Here is a 13,208-nt window from a genome sequence, read left to right as displayed (position 1 = left end):
TCTTACCGTCAGATCCTGGAATTGACGATGGATCACACAAATAGTGTCGCGATTCAATACATCGATGTACAGCGTAACTATCTACAAGGGTCTATTTGTGCCTCGGGCACCGGATGGTCGCGTTTTGTCATCTAGTTTTCAAAACCGACGCAAAGCAGACAGTTAATTTATGTTCTCTCATCCTCTCAATGACGACGGAACACACATACTGCGATGGTTTTCAGAACATTGTCGTCCAGCATATTTATCTCCAAGCATCTATTACTGCCTGGGTCACCACATGATCGTTGTCCTACGACTAAAGTTTCGGGAATCCACGCAAATTTGACAGTTAATTGCGACATTCCCACCATCCTAATGACGATGCAACACAGAAATTGCGTCGTGATTCAATACATTGGTCACTAGCCGACTTATCTCCGAGGGTCTATCGCTGCCTCATACCAGATGGATGTACAATTTGGGTGTCAAGTTTCTTGTCCCCGACTCAAAACTCACAGCTAAATCATACCGTCAGATCCTGGTATCGACCATGGAACACACAAATAGCGTCGCAATTCTATACATCGATGTCCATCGTAACTATCTACAAGGGTCTATTGGTGCCTCGGTCACCGGATGTTTGCTCTTTGTCAGTCTAGTTTTCAAATCCGACGCACATTTGACAGTTAACTGCGACATTCCCACCATCCTAATGACGATGCAACACAGAAATTGCGTCGCAATTCAATACATTGGTCACTAGCCGACTTATCTCCGAGGGTCTATCGCTGCCTCATAAAAGATGGACGTACTCTTTGGCAGTCAAGTTTGTTTTCTCCCTCTCATAACTCACAGTTAATTCTTACCGTCACATCCTGGTATTGACGATGGAACACACAAATAGCGTCGCGATTCAATACATCGATGTCAAGCGTAACTATCTACAAGGGTCTATTTGTGCCTCGGTCACCGGATGGTCGCGTTTTGTCATCTAGTTTTCAAATCCGACGCAAAGCAGACAGTTAATTTATGTTCTCTCATCCTCTCAATGACGACGGAACACACATACTTCATTGGTTTTCAGAACATTGTCTTCCAGCATATTTATCTCCAAGCATCTATTACTGCCAGGGTCACCACATGATCGTTGTCCTACGAGTAAAGTTTCGGGAATCCGACGAAAATTTGACAGTTAATTGCGACATTCCCACCATCCTAATGACGATGCAACACAGAAATTGCGTCGAGATTCAATACATTGGTCACTAGCCGCCTTATCTCCGAGGGTCTAACGCTGCCTCATACCAGATGGACGTACTATTTGGCAGTCAAGTTCGTTTTCTCCCTCTCATAACTCACAGTTAATTCTTACCGTCAGATCCTGGTATCGACCATGGAACACACAAATAGCGACGCGATTCAATACATCGATGCCTAGCGTAACTATCTACAAGGGTCTATTGGTGCCTCGGTCACCGGATGTTCGCGCTTTGTCAGTCTAGTTTTCAAATCCGCCCCAAATTTGACAGTTAATTGCGACATTCCCACCACCCTAATGACGATGCAACACAGATATTGCGTCGCTATTCAATACTTTGGTCACTAGCAGACTTATCTCCAAGGGTCTATCGCTGCCTCATACCAGAGGAATGTACAATTTGGCTGTCAAGTTTCTTGTCTGCGACTCAAATCTCACAGCTAAATCTTACCGTCAGATCCTGGAATCGACCATGGAACACACAAATAGCGTCGCGATTCAATACATCGATGCCTAGCGTAACTATCTACAAGGGTCTATTGGTACCTCGGTCACCGGATGTTCGCGCTTTGTCAGTCTAGTTTTCAAATCCGCCGCAAATTTGACAGTTAATTGCGACATTCCCACCACCCTAATGACGATGCAACACAGAAATTGCGTCGCTATTCAATACATTGGTCACTAGCCGACTTATCTCCGAGGGTCTATCGCTGCCTCATACCAGATGGACGTACTGTTTGGCAGTCAAGTTTGTTTTCTCCCTCTCATAACTGACAGTTAATTCGTACCGTCAGATCATGGTATTGACGATGGAACACAAAAATAGCGTCGCGATTCAATACATCGATGTTTAGCGTAACTATCTACAAGGGTCTATTGGTGCCTCGGTCACCGGATGTTCACGCTTTGTCAGTCTAGTTTTCAAATCCGACGCACATTTGACAGTTAATTGCGACATTCCCACCATCCTAACGACGATGCAACAGAGAAATTGCGTCGCGATTCAATACATTGGTCACTAGCCGACTTATCTCCAAGGGTCTATCGCTGCCTCATACCAGATGGATGAACAATTTGGCTGTCAAGTTTCTTGTCTCCGATTCAAATCTCACAGCTAAATCTTACCGTCAGATCCTGGTATCGACCATGGAACACACAAATAGCGTCGCGATTCAATACATCGATGTCTAGCGTAACTATATACAAGGGTCTATTGGTGCCTCGGTCACCGGATGTTCGCGCTTTGTCAGTCTAGTTTTCAAATCCGACGCAAATTTGACAGTTAATTGCGACATTCCCACCACCCTAATGACGATGCAACACAGAAATTGCGTCGCAATTCAATACATTGGTCACTAGCAGACTTATCTCCGAGGGTCTATCGCTGCCTCATAAATGATGAACGTACTCTTTGGCAGTCAAGTTTGTTTTCTCCCTCTCATAACTCACAGTTAATTCTTACCCTCAGATCCTGGTATTGACGATGGAACACACAAATAGCGTCGCGAATCAATACATCGATGTCCATCGTAACTATCTACAAGGGTCTATTTGTGCCTCGGTCACCGGATGGTGGCGTTTTGTCATCTAGTTTTCAAATCCGACGCAAAACTGACAGTTAATTTACGTTCTCTCATCCTCTCAATGACGATGGAACACACATACTGCGATGGTTTTGAGAACATTGTCTTCCAGCAGATTTATCTCCAAGCATCTATTACTGCCTGGGTCACCACTTGATCGTTGTCCTACGAGTATAGTTTCGGGAATCCGACGCAAATTTGACAGTTAATTGCGACATTCCCACCATCCTAACGACGATGCAACACAGAAATTGCGTCGCGATTCAATACATTGGTCACTAGCCGACTTATCTCCGAGTGTCTAACGCTGCCTCATACCGGATGGATGTACAATTTGGCTGTCAAGTTTCTTGTCTCCGACTCAAAACCCACAGCTAATTCTTACAGTCACATCCTGGTATCGACGATGGAACACACAAATAGGGTCGCGATTCAATACATCGAAGTCTAGCGTAACCATCTACAAGGGTCTATTGGTGCCTCGAACACCGGATGTTCGCTCTTTGTCAGTCTAGTTTTCAAATCCGACGCACATTTGACAGTTAACTGCGACATTCCCACCATCCTAACGACGATGCAACACAGAAATTGCGTCGCGATTCAATACATTGGTCACTAGCCGACTTATCTCCAAGGGTCTATCGCTGCCTCATACCAGATGGATGAACAATTTGGCTGTCAAGTTTCTTGTCTCCGATTCAAATCTCACAGCTAAATCTTACCGTCAGATCCTGGTATCGACCATGGAACACACAAATAGCGTCGCGATTCAATACATCGATGCCTAGCGTAACTATATACAAGGGTCTATTGGTGCCTCGGTCACCGGATGTTCGCGCTTTGTCAGTCTAGTTTTCAAATCCGCCGCAAATTTGACAGTTAATTGCGACATTCCCACCACCCTAATGACGATGCAACACAGAAATTGCGTCGCAATTCAATACATTGGTCACTAGCCAACTTATCTCCGAGGGTCTATCGCTGCCTCATAAAAGATGGACGTACTCTTTGGCAGTCAAGTTTGTTTTCTCCCTCTCATAACTCACAGTTAATTCTTACCGTCAGATCCTGGTATTGACGATGGAACACACAAATAGCGTCGCGATTCAATACATCGATGTCAAGCGTAACTATCTACAAGGGTCTATTTGTGCCTCGGTTACCGGATGGTCGCGTTTTGTCATCTAGTTTTCAAATCCGACGCAAAGCAGACAGTTAATTTATGTTCTCTCATCCTCTCAATGACGACGGAACACACATACTGCATTGGTTTTCAGAACATTGTCTTCCAGCATATTTATCTCCAAGCATCTATTACTGCCAGGGTCACCACATGATCGTTGTCCTACGAGTAAAGTTTCGGGAATCCGACGCAAATTTGACAGTTAATTGCGACATTCCCACCATCCTAATGACGATGCAACACAGAAATTGCGTCGAGATTCAATACATTAGTCACTAGCCGCCTTATCTCCGAGGGTCTATCGCTGCCTCATACCAGATGGACGTACTATTTGGCAGTCAAGTTTGTTTTCTCCCTCTCATAACTCACAGTTAATTCTTACCGTCAGATCCTGGTATCGACCATGGAACACACAAATAGCGTCGCAATTCTATACATCGATGTCCATCGTAACTATCTACAAGGGTCTATTGGTGCCTCGGTCACCGGATGTTCGCTCTTTGTCAGTCTAGTTTTCAAATCCGACGCACATTTGACAGTTAACTGCGACATTCCCACCATCCTAATGACGATGCAACACAGAAATTGCGTCGCAATTCAATACATTGGTCACTAGCCGACTTATCTCCGAGGGTCTATCGCTGCCTCATAAAAGATGGACGTACTCTTTGGCAGTCAAGTTTGTTTTCTCCCTCTCATAACTCACAGTTAATTCTTACCGTCACATCCTGGTATTGACGATGGAACACACAAATAGCGTCGCGATTCAATACATCGATGTCAAGCGTAACTATCTACAAGGGTCTATTGGTGCCTCGGTCACCGGATGTTCGCGCTTTGTCAGTCTAGTTTTCAAATCCGCCCCAAATTTGACAGTTAATTGCGACATTCCCACCACCCTAATGACGATGCAACACAGATATTGCGTCGCTATTCAATACTTTGGTCACTAGCAGACTTATCTCCAAGGGTCTATCGCTGCCTCATACCAGAGGAATGTACAATTTGGCTGTCAAGTTTCTTGTCTGCGACTCAAATCTCACAGCTAAATCTTACCGTCAGATCCTGGAATCGACCATGGAACACACAAATAGCGTCGCGATTCAATACATCGATGCCTAGCGTAACTATCTACAAGGGTCTATTGGTACCTCGGTCACCGGATGTTCGCGCTTTGTCAGTCTAGTTTTCAAATCCGCCGCAAATTTGACAGTTAATTGCGACATTCCCACCACCCTAATGACGATGCAACACAGAAATTGCGTCGCTATTCAATACATTGGTCACTAGCCGACTTATCTCCGAGGGTCTATCGCTGCCTCATACCAGATGGACGTACTGTTTGGCAGTCAAGTTTGTTTTCTCCCTCTCATAACTGACAGTTAATTCGTACCGTCAGATCATGGTATTGACGATGGAACACAAAAATAGCGTCGCGATTCAATACATCGATGTTTAGCGTAACTATCTACAAGGGTCTATTGGTGCCTCGGTCACCGGATGTTCACGCTTTGTCAGTCTAGTTTTCAAATCCGACGCACATTTGACAGTTAATTGCGACATTCCCACCATCCTAACGACGATGCAACAGAGAAATTGCGTCGCGATTCAATACATTGGTCACTAGCCGACTTATCTCCAAGGGTCTATCGCTGCCTCATACCAGATGGATGAACAATTTGGCTGTCAAGTTTCTTGTCTCCGATTCAAATCTCACAGCTAAATCTTACCGTCAGATCCTGGTATCGACCATGGAACACACAAATAGCGTCGCGATTCAATACATCGATGTCTAGCGTAACTATATACAAGGGTCTATTGGTGCCTCGGTCACCGGATGTTCGCGCTTTGTCAGTCTAGTTTTCAAATCCGACGCAAATTTGACAGTTAATTGCGACATTCCCACCACCCTAATGACGATGCAACACAGAAATTGCGTCGCAATTCAATACATTGGTCACTAGCAGACTTATCTCCGAGGGTCTATCGCTGCCTCATAAATGATGAACGTACTCTTTGGCAGTCAAGTTTGTTTTCTCCCTCTCATAACTCACAGTTAATTCTTACCCTCAGATCCTGGTATTGACGATGGAACACACAAATAGCGTCGCGAATCAATACATCGATGTCCATCGTAACTATCTACAAGGGTCTATTTGTGCCTCGGTCACCGGATGGTGGCGTTTTGTCATCTAGTTTTCAAATCCGACGCAAAACTGACAGTTAATTTACGTTCTCTCATCCTCTCAATGACGATGGAACACACATACTGCGATGGTTTTGAGAACATTGTCTTCCAGCAGATTTATCTCCAAGCATCTATTACTGCCTGGGTCACCACTTGATCGTTGTCCTACGAGTATAGTTTCGGGAATCCGACGCAAATTTGACAGTTAATTGCGACATTCCCACCATCCTAACGACGATGCAACACAGAAATTGCGTCGCGATTCAATACATTGGTCACTAGCCGACTTATCTCCGAGTGTCTAACGCTGCCTCATACCGGATGGATGTACAATTTGGCTGTCAAGTTTCTTGTCTCCGACTCAAAACCCACAGCTAATTCTTACAGTCACATCCTGGTATCGACGATGGAACACACAAATAGGGTCGCGATTCAATACATCGAAGTCTAGCGTAACCATCTACAAGGGTCTATTGGTGCCTCGAACACCGGATGTTCGCTCTTTGTCAGTCTAGTTTTCAAATCCGACGCACATTTGACAGTTAACTGCGACATTCCCACCATCCTAACGACGATGCAACACAGAAATTGCGTCGCGATTCAATACATTGGTCACTAGCCGACTTATCTCCAAGGGTCTATCGCTGCCTCATACCAGATGGATGAACAATTTGGCTGTCAAGTTTCTTGTCTCCGATTCAAATCTCACAGCTAAATCTTACCGTCAGATCCTGGTATCGACCATGGAACACACAAATAGCGTCGCGATTCAATACATCGATGCCTAGCGTAACTATATACAAGGGTCTATTGGTGCCTCGGTCACCGGATGTTCATGCTTTGTCAGTCTAGTTTTCAAATCCGCCGCAAATTTGACAGTTAATTGCGACATTCCCACCACCCTAATGACGATGCAACACAGAAATTGCGTCGCAATTCAATACATTGGTCACTAGCCAACTTATCTCCGAGGGTCTATCGCTGCCTCATAAAAGATGGACGTACTCTTTGGCAGTCAAGTTTGTTTTCTCCCTCTCATAACTCACAGTTAATTCTTACCGTCAGATCCTGGTATTGACGATGGAACACACAAATAGCGTCGCGATTCAATACATCGATGTCAAGCGTAACTATCTACAAGGGTCTATTTGTGCCTCGGTTACCGGATGGTCGCGTTTTGTCATCTAGTTTTCAAATCCGACGCAAAGCAGACAGGTAATTTATGTTCTCTCATCCTCTCAATGACGACGGAACACACATACTGCATTGGTTTTCAGAACATTGTCTTCCAGCATATTTATCTCCAAGCATCTATTACTGCCAGGGTCACCACATGATCGTTGTCCTACGAGTAAAGTTTCGGGAATCCGACGCAAATTTGACAGTTAATTGCGACATTCCCACCATCCTAATGACGATGCAACACAGAAATTGCGTCGAGATTCAATACATTGGTCACTAGCCGCCTTATCTCCGAGGGTCTATCGCTGCCTCATACCAGATGGACGTACTATTTGGCAGTCAAGTTTGTTTTCTCCCTCTCATAACTCACAGTTAATTCTTACCGTCAGATCCTGGTATCGACCATGGAACACACAAATAGCGTCGCAATTCTATACATCGATGTCCATCGTAACTATCTACAAGGGTCTATTGGTGCCTCGGTCACCGGATGTTCGCTCTTTGTCAGTCTAGTTTTCAAATCCGCCCCAAATTTGACAGTTAATTGCGACATTCCCACCACCCTAATGACGATGCAACACAGATATTGCGTCGCTATTCAATACTTTGGTCACTAGCAGACTTATCTCCAAGGGTCTATCGCTGCCTCATACCAGAGGAATGTACAATTTGGCTGTCAAGTTTCTTGTCTGCGACTCAAATCTCACAGCTAAATCTTACCGTCAGATCCTGGAATCGACCATGGAACACACAAATAGCGTCGCGATTCAATACATCGATGCCTAGCGTAACTATCTACAAGGGTCTATTGGTACCTCGGTCACCGGTTGTTCGCGCTTTGTCAGTCTAGTTTTCAAATCCGCCGCAAATTTGACAGTTAATTGCGACATTCCCACCACCCTAATGACGATGCAACACAGAAATTGCGTCGCTATTCAATACATTGGTCACTAGCCGACTTATCTCCGAGGGTCTATCGCTGCCTCATACCAGATGGACGTACTGTTTGGCAGTCAAGTTTGTTTTCTCCCTCTCATAACTGACAGTTAATTCGTACCGTCAGATCATGGTATTGACGATGGAACACTAAAATAGCGTCGCGATTCAATACATCGATGTTTAGCGTAACTATCTACAAGGGTCTATTGGTGCCTCGGTCACCGGATGTTCACGCTTTGTCAGTCTAGTTTTCAAATCCGACGCACATTTGACAGTTAATTGCGACATTCCCACCATCCTAACGACGATGCAACAGAGAAATTGCGTCGCGATTCAATACATTGGTCACTAGCCGACTTATCTCCAAGGGTCTATCGCTGCCTCATACCAGATGGATGAACAATTTGGCTGTCAAGTTTCTTGTCTCCGATTCAAATCTCACAGCTAAATCTTACCGTCAGATCCTGGTATCGACCATGGAACACACAAATAGCGTCGCGATTCAATACATCGATGTCTAGCGTAACTATATACAAGGGTCTATTGGTGCCTCGGTCACCGGATGTTCGCGCTTTGTCAGTCTAGTTTTCAAATCCGACGCAAATTTGACAGTTAATTGCGACATTCCCACCACCCTAATGACGATGCAACACAGAAATTGCGTCGCAATTCAATACATTGGTCACTAGCAGACTTATCTCCGAGGGTCTATCGCTGCCTCATAAATGATGAACGTACTCTTTGGCAATCAAGTTTGTTTTCTCCCTCTCATAACTCACAGTTAATTCTTACCCTCAGATCCTGGTATTGACGATGGAACACACAAATAGCGTCGCGAATCAATACATCGATGTCCATCGTAACTATCTACAAGGGTCTATTTGTGCCTCGGTCACCGGATGGTGGCGTTTTGTCATCTAGTTTTCAAATCCGACGCAAAACTGACAGTTAATTTACGTTCTCTCATCCTCTCAATGACGATGGAACACACATTCTGCGATGGTTTTGAGAACATTGTCTTCCAGCAGATTTATCTCCAAGCATCTATTACTGCCTGGGTCACCACTTGATCGTTGTCCTACGAGTATAGTTTCGGGAATCCGACGCAAATTTGACAGTTAATTGCGACATTCCCACCATCCTAACGACGATGCAACACAGAAATTGCGTCGCGATTCAATACATTGGTCACTAGCCGACTTATCTCCGAGTGTCTAACGCTGCCTCATACCGGATGGATGTACAATTTGGCTGTCAAGTTTCTTGTCTCCGACTCAAAACCCACAGCTAATTCTTACAGTCACATCCTGGTATCGACGATGGAACACACAAATAGGGTCGCGATTCAATACATCGAAGTCTAGCGTAACTATCTACAAGGGTCTATTGGTGCCTCGAACACCGGATGTTCGCTCTTTGTCAGTCTAGTTTTCAAATCCGACGCACATTTGACAGTTAACTGCGACATTCCCACCATCCTAACGACGATGCAACACAGAAATTGCGTCGCGATTCAATACATTGGTCACTAGCCGACTTATCTCCAAGGGTCTATCGCTGCCTCATACCAGATGGATGAACAATTTGGCTGTCAAGTTTCTTGTCTCCGATTCAAATCTCACAGCTAAATCTTACCGTCAGATCCTGGTATCGACCATGGAACACACAAATAGCGTCGCGATTCAATACATCGATGCCTAGCGTAACTATATACAAGGGTCTATTGGTGCCTCGGTCACCGGATGTTCGCGCTTTGTCAGTCTAGTTTTCAAATCCGCCGCAAATTTGACAGTGAATTGCAACATTCCCACCACCCTAATGACGATGCAACACAGAAATTGCGTCGCAATTCAATACATTGGTCACTAGCCAACTTATCTCCGAGGGTCTATCGCTGCCTCATAAAAGATGGACGTACTCTTTGGCAGTCAAGTTTGTTTTCTCCCTCTCATAACTCACAGTTAATTCTTACCGTCAGATCCTGGTATTGACGATGGAACACACAAATAGCGTCGCGATTCAATACATCGATGTCAAGCGTAACTATCTACAAGGGTCTATTTGTGCCTCGGTCACCGGATGGTCGCGTTTTGTCATCTAGTTTTCAAATCCGACGCAAAGCAGACAGTTAATTATGTTCTCTCATCCTCTCAATGACGACGGAACACACATACTGCATTGGTTTTCAGAACATTGTCTTCCAGCATATTTATCTCCAAGCATCTATTAATGCCAGGGTCACCACATGATCGTTGTCCTACGAGTAAAGTTTCGGGAATCCGACGCAAATTTGACAGTTAATTGCGACATTCCCACCATCCTAATGACGATGCAACACAGAAATTGCGTCGAGATTCAATACATTGGTCACTAGCCGCCTTATCTCCGAGGGTCTATCGCTGCCTCATACCAGATGGACGTACTATTTGGCAGTTAAGTTTGTTTTCTCCCTCTCATAACTCACAGTTAATTCTTACCGTCAGATCCTGGTATCGACCATGGAACACACAAATAGCGTCGCGATTCAATACATCGATGCCTAGCGTAACTATCTACAAGGGTCTATTGGTGCCTCGGTCACCGGATGTTCGCGCTCTGTCAGTCTAGTTTTCAAATCCGCCCCAAATTTGACAGTTAATTGCGACATTCCCACCACCCTAATGACGATGCAACACAAATATTGCGTTGCTATTCATTACTTTGGTCACTAGCAGACTTATCTCCAAGGGTCTATCGCTGCCTCATACCAGAGGAATGTGCAATTTGGCTGTCAAGTTTCTTGTCTGCGACTCAAAACTCACAGCTAAATCTTACCGTCAGATCCTGGAATCGACCATGGAACACACAAATAGCGTCGCGATTCAATACATCGATGCCTAGCGTAACTATCTACAAGGGTCTATTGGTGCCTCGGTCACCGGATGTTCATGCTTTGTCAGTCTAGTTTTCAAATCCGACGCAAATTTGACAGTTAATTGCGACATTCCCACCACCCTAATGACTATGCAACACAGAAATTGCGTCGCTATTCAATACATTGGTCACTAGCCGACTTATCTCCGAGGGTCTATCGCTGCCTCATACCAGATGGACGTACTGTTTGGCAGTCAAGTTTGTTTTCTCCCTCTCATAACTCACAGTTAATTCGTACCGTCAGATCATGGTATTGACGATGGAACACAAAAATAGCGTCGCGATTCAATACATCGATGTTTAGCGTAACTATCTACAAGGGTCTATTGGTGCCTCGGTCACCGGATGTTTACGCTTTGTCAGTCTAGTTTTCAAATCCGACGCACATTTGACAGTTAATTGCGACATTCCCACCATCCTAACGACGTTGCTACACAGAAATTGTGTCGCGATTCAATACATTGGTCACTAGCCGACTTATCTCCGAGGGTCTAACGCTGCCTCATACCAGATGGATGTACAATTTGGCTGTCAAGTTTCTTGTCTCCGACTCAAAACCCACAGCTAATTCTTACAGTCAGATCCTGGTATCGACGATGGAACACACAAATAGGGTCGCGAGTCAATACATCGATATCTAGCGTAACTATCTACAAGGGTCTATTGGTGCCTCGATCACCGGATGTTCGCTCTTTGTCAGTCTAGTTTTCAAATCCGCCGCAAATTTGACAGTTAATTGCGACATTCCCACCACCCTAATGACGATGCAACACAGAAATTGCGTCGCTATTCAATACTTTGGTCACTAGCAGACTTATCTCCAAGGGTCTATCGCTGCCTCATACCAGAGGAATGTACAATTTGTCTGTCAAGTTTCTTGTCTCCGACTCAAAACTCACAGCTAAATCTTACCGTCAGATCCTGGAATCGACCATGGAACACACAAATAGCGTCGCGATTCAATACATCGATGCCTAGCGTAACTATCTACAAGGGTCTATTGGTGCCTCGGTCACCGGATGTTCATGCTTTGTCAGTCTAGTTTTCAAATCCGACGCTAATTTGACAGTTAATTGCGACATTCCCACCACCCTAATGACGATGCAACACAGAAATTGCGTCGCTATTCAATACATTGGTCACTAGCCGACTTATCTCCGAGGGTCTAACGCTGCCTCATACCAGATGGATGTACAATTTGGCTGTCAAGTTTCTTGTCTCCGACTCAAAACCCACAGCTAATTCTTACAGTCAGATCCTGGTATCGACGATGGAACACACAAATAGGGTCGCGATTCAATACATCGATGTCTAGCGTAACTATCTACAAGGGTCTATTGGTGCCTCGATCACCGGATGTTCGCTCTTTGTCAGTCTAGTTTTCAAATCCGACGCACATTTGACAGTTAATTGCGACATTCCCACCATCCTAATGACGATGCAACACAGAAGTTGCGTCGCGATTCAATACATTGGTCACTAGCCGACTTATCTCCGAGGGTCTATCGCTGCCTCATACCAGATGGACGTACTGTTTGGCAGTCAAGTTTGTTTTCTCCCTCTCATAACTCACAGTTAATTCTTACCGTCAGATCCTGGTATCGACCATGGAACACACAAATAGCGTCGCGATTCAATACATCGATGCCTAGCGTAACTATCTACAAGGGTCTATTGGTGCCTCGGTCACCGGATGTTCGCGCTTTGTAAGTCTAGTTTTCAAATCCGCCGCAAATTTGACAGTTAATTGCGACATTCCCACCACCCTAATGACGATGCAACACAGAAATTGCGTCGCTATTCAATACTTTGGTCACTAGCAGACTTATCTCCAAGGGTCTATCGCTGCCTCATACCAGAGGAATGTACAATTTGTCTGTCAAGTTTTTGTCTCCGACTCAAATCTCACAGCTAAATCTTACCGTCAGATCCTGGAATCGACCATGGAACACACAAATAGCGTCGCGATTCCATACATCG

The sequence above is a fragment of the Schistocerca gregaria genome, unplaced genomic scaffold, assembly GCF_023897955.1.
Source record: "Schistocerca gregaria isolate iqSchGreg1 unplaced genomic scaffold, iqSchGreg1.2 ptg000391l, whole genome shotgun sequence".
Classification (NCBI taxonomy): domain Eukaryota; kingdom Metazoa; phylum Arthropoda; class Insecta; order Orthoptera; family Acrididae; genus Schistocerca; species Schistocerca gregaria.
This window is presented reverse-complemented; position numbering follows the sequence as displayed.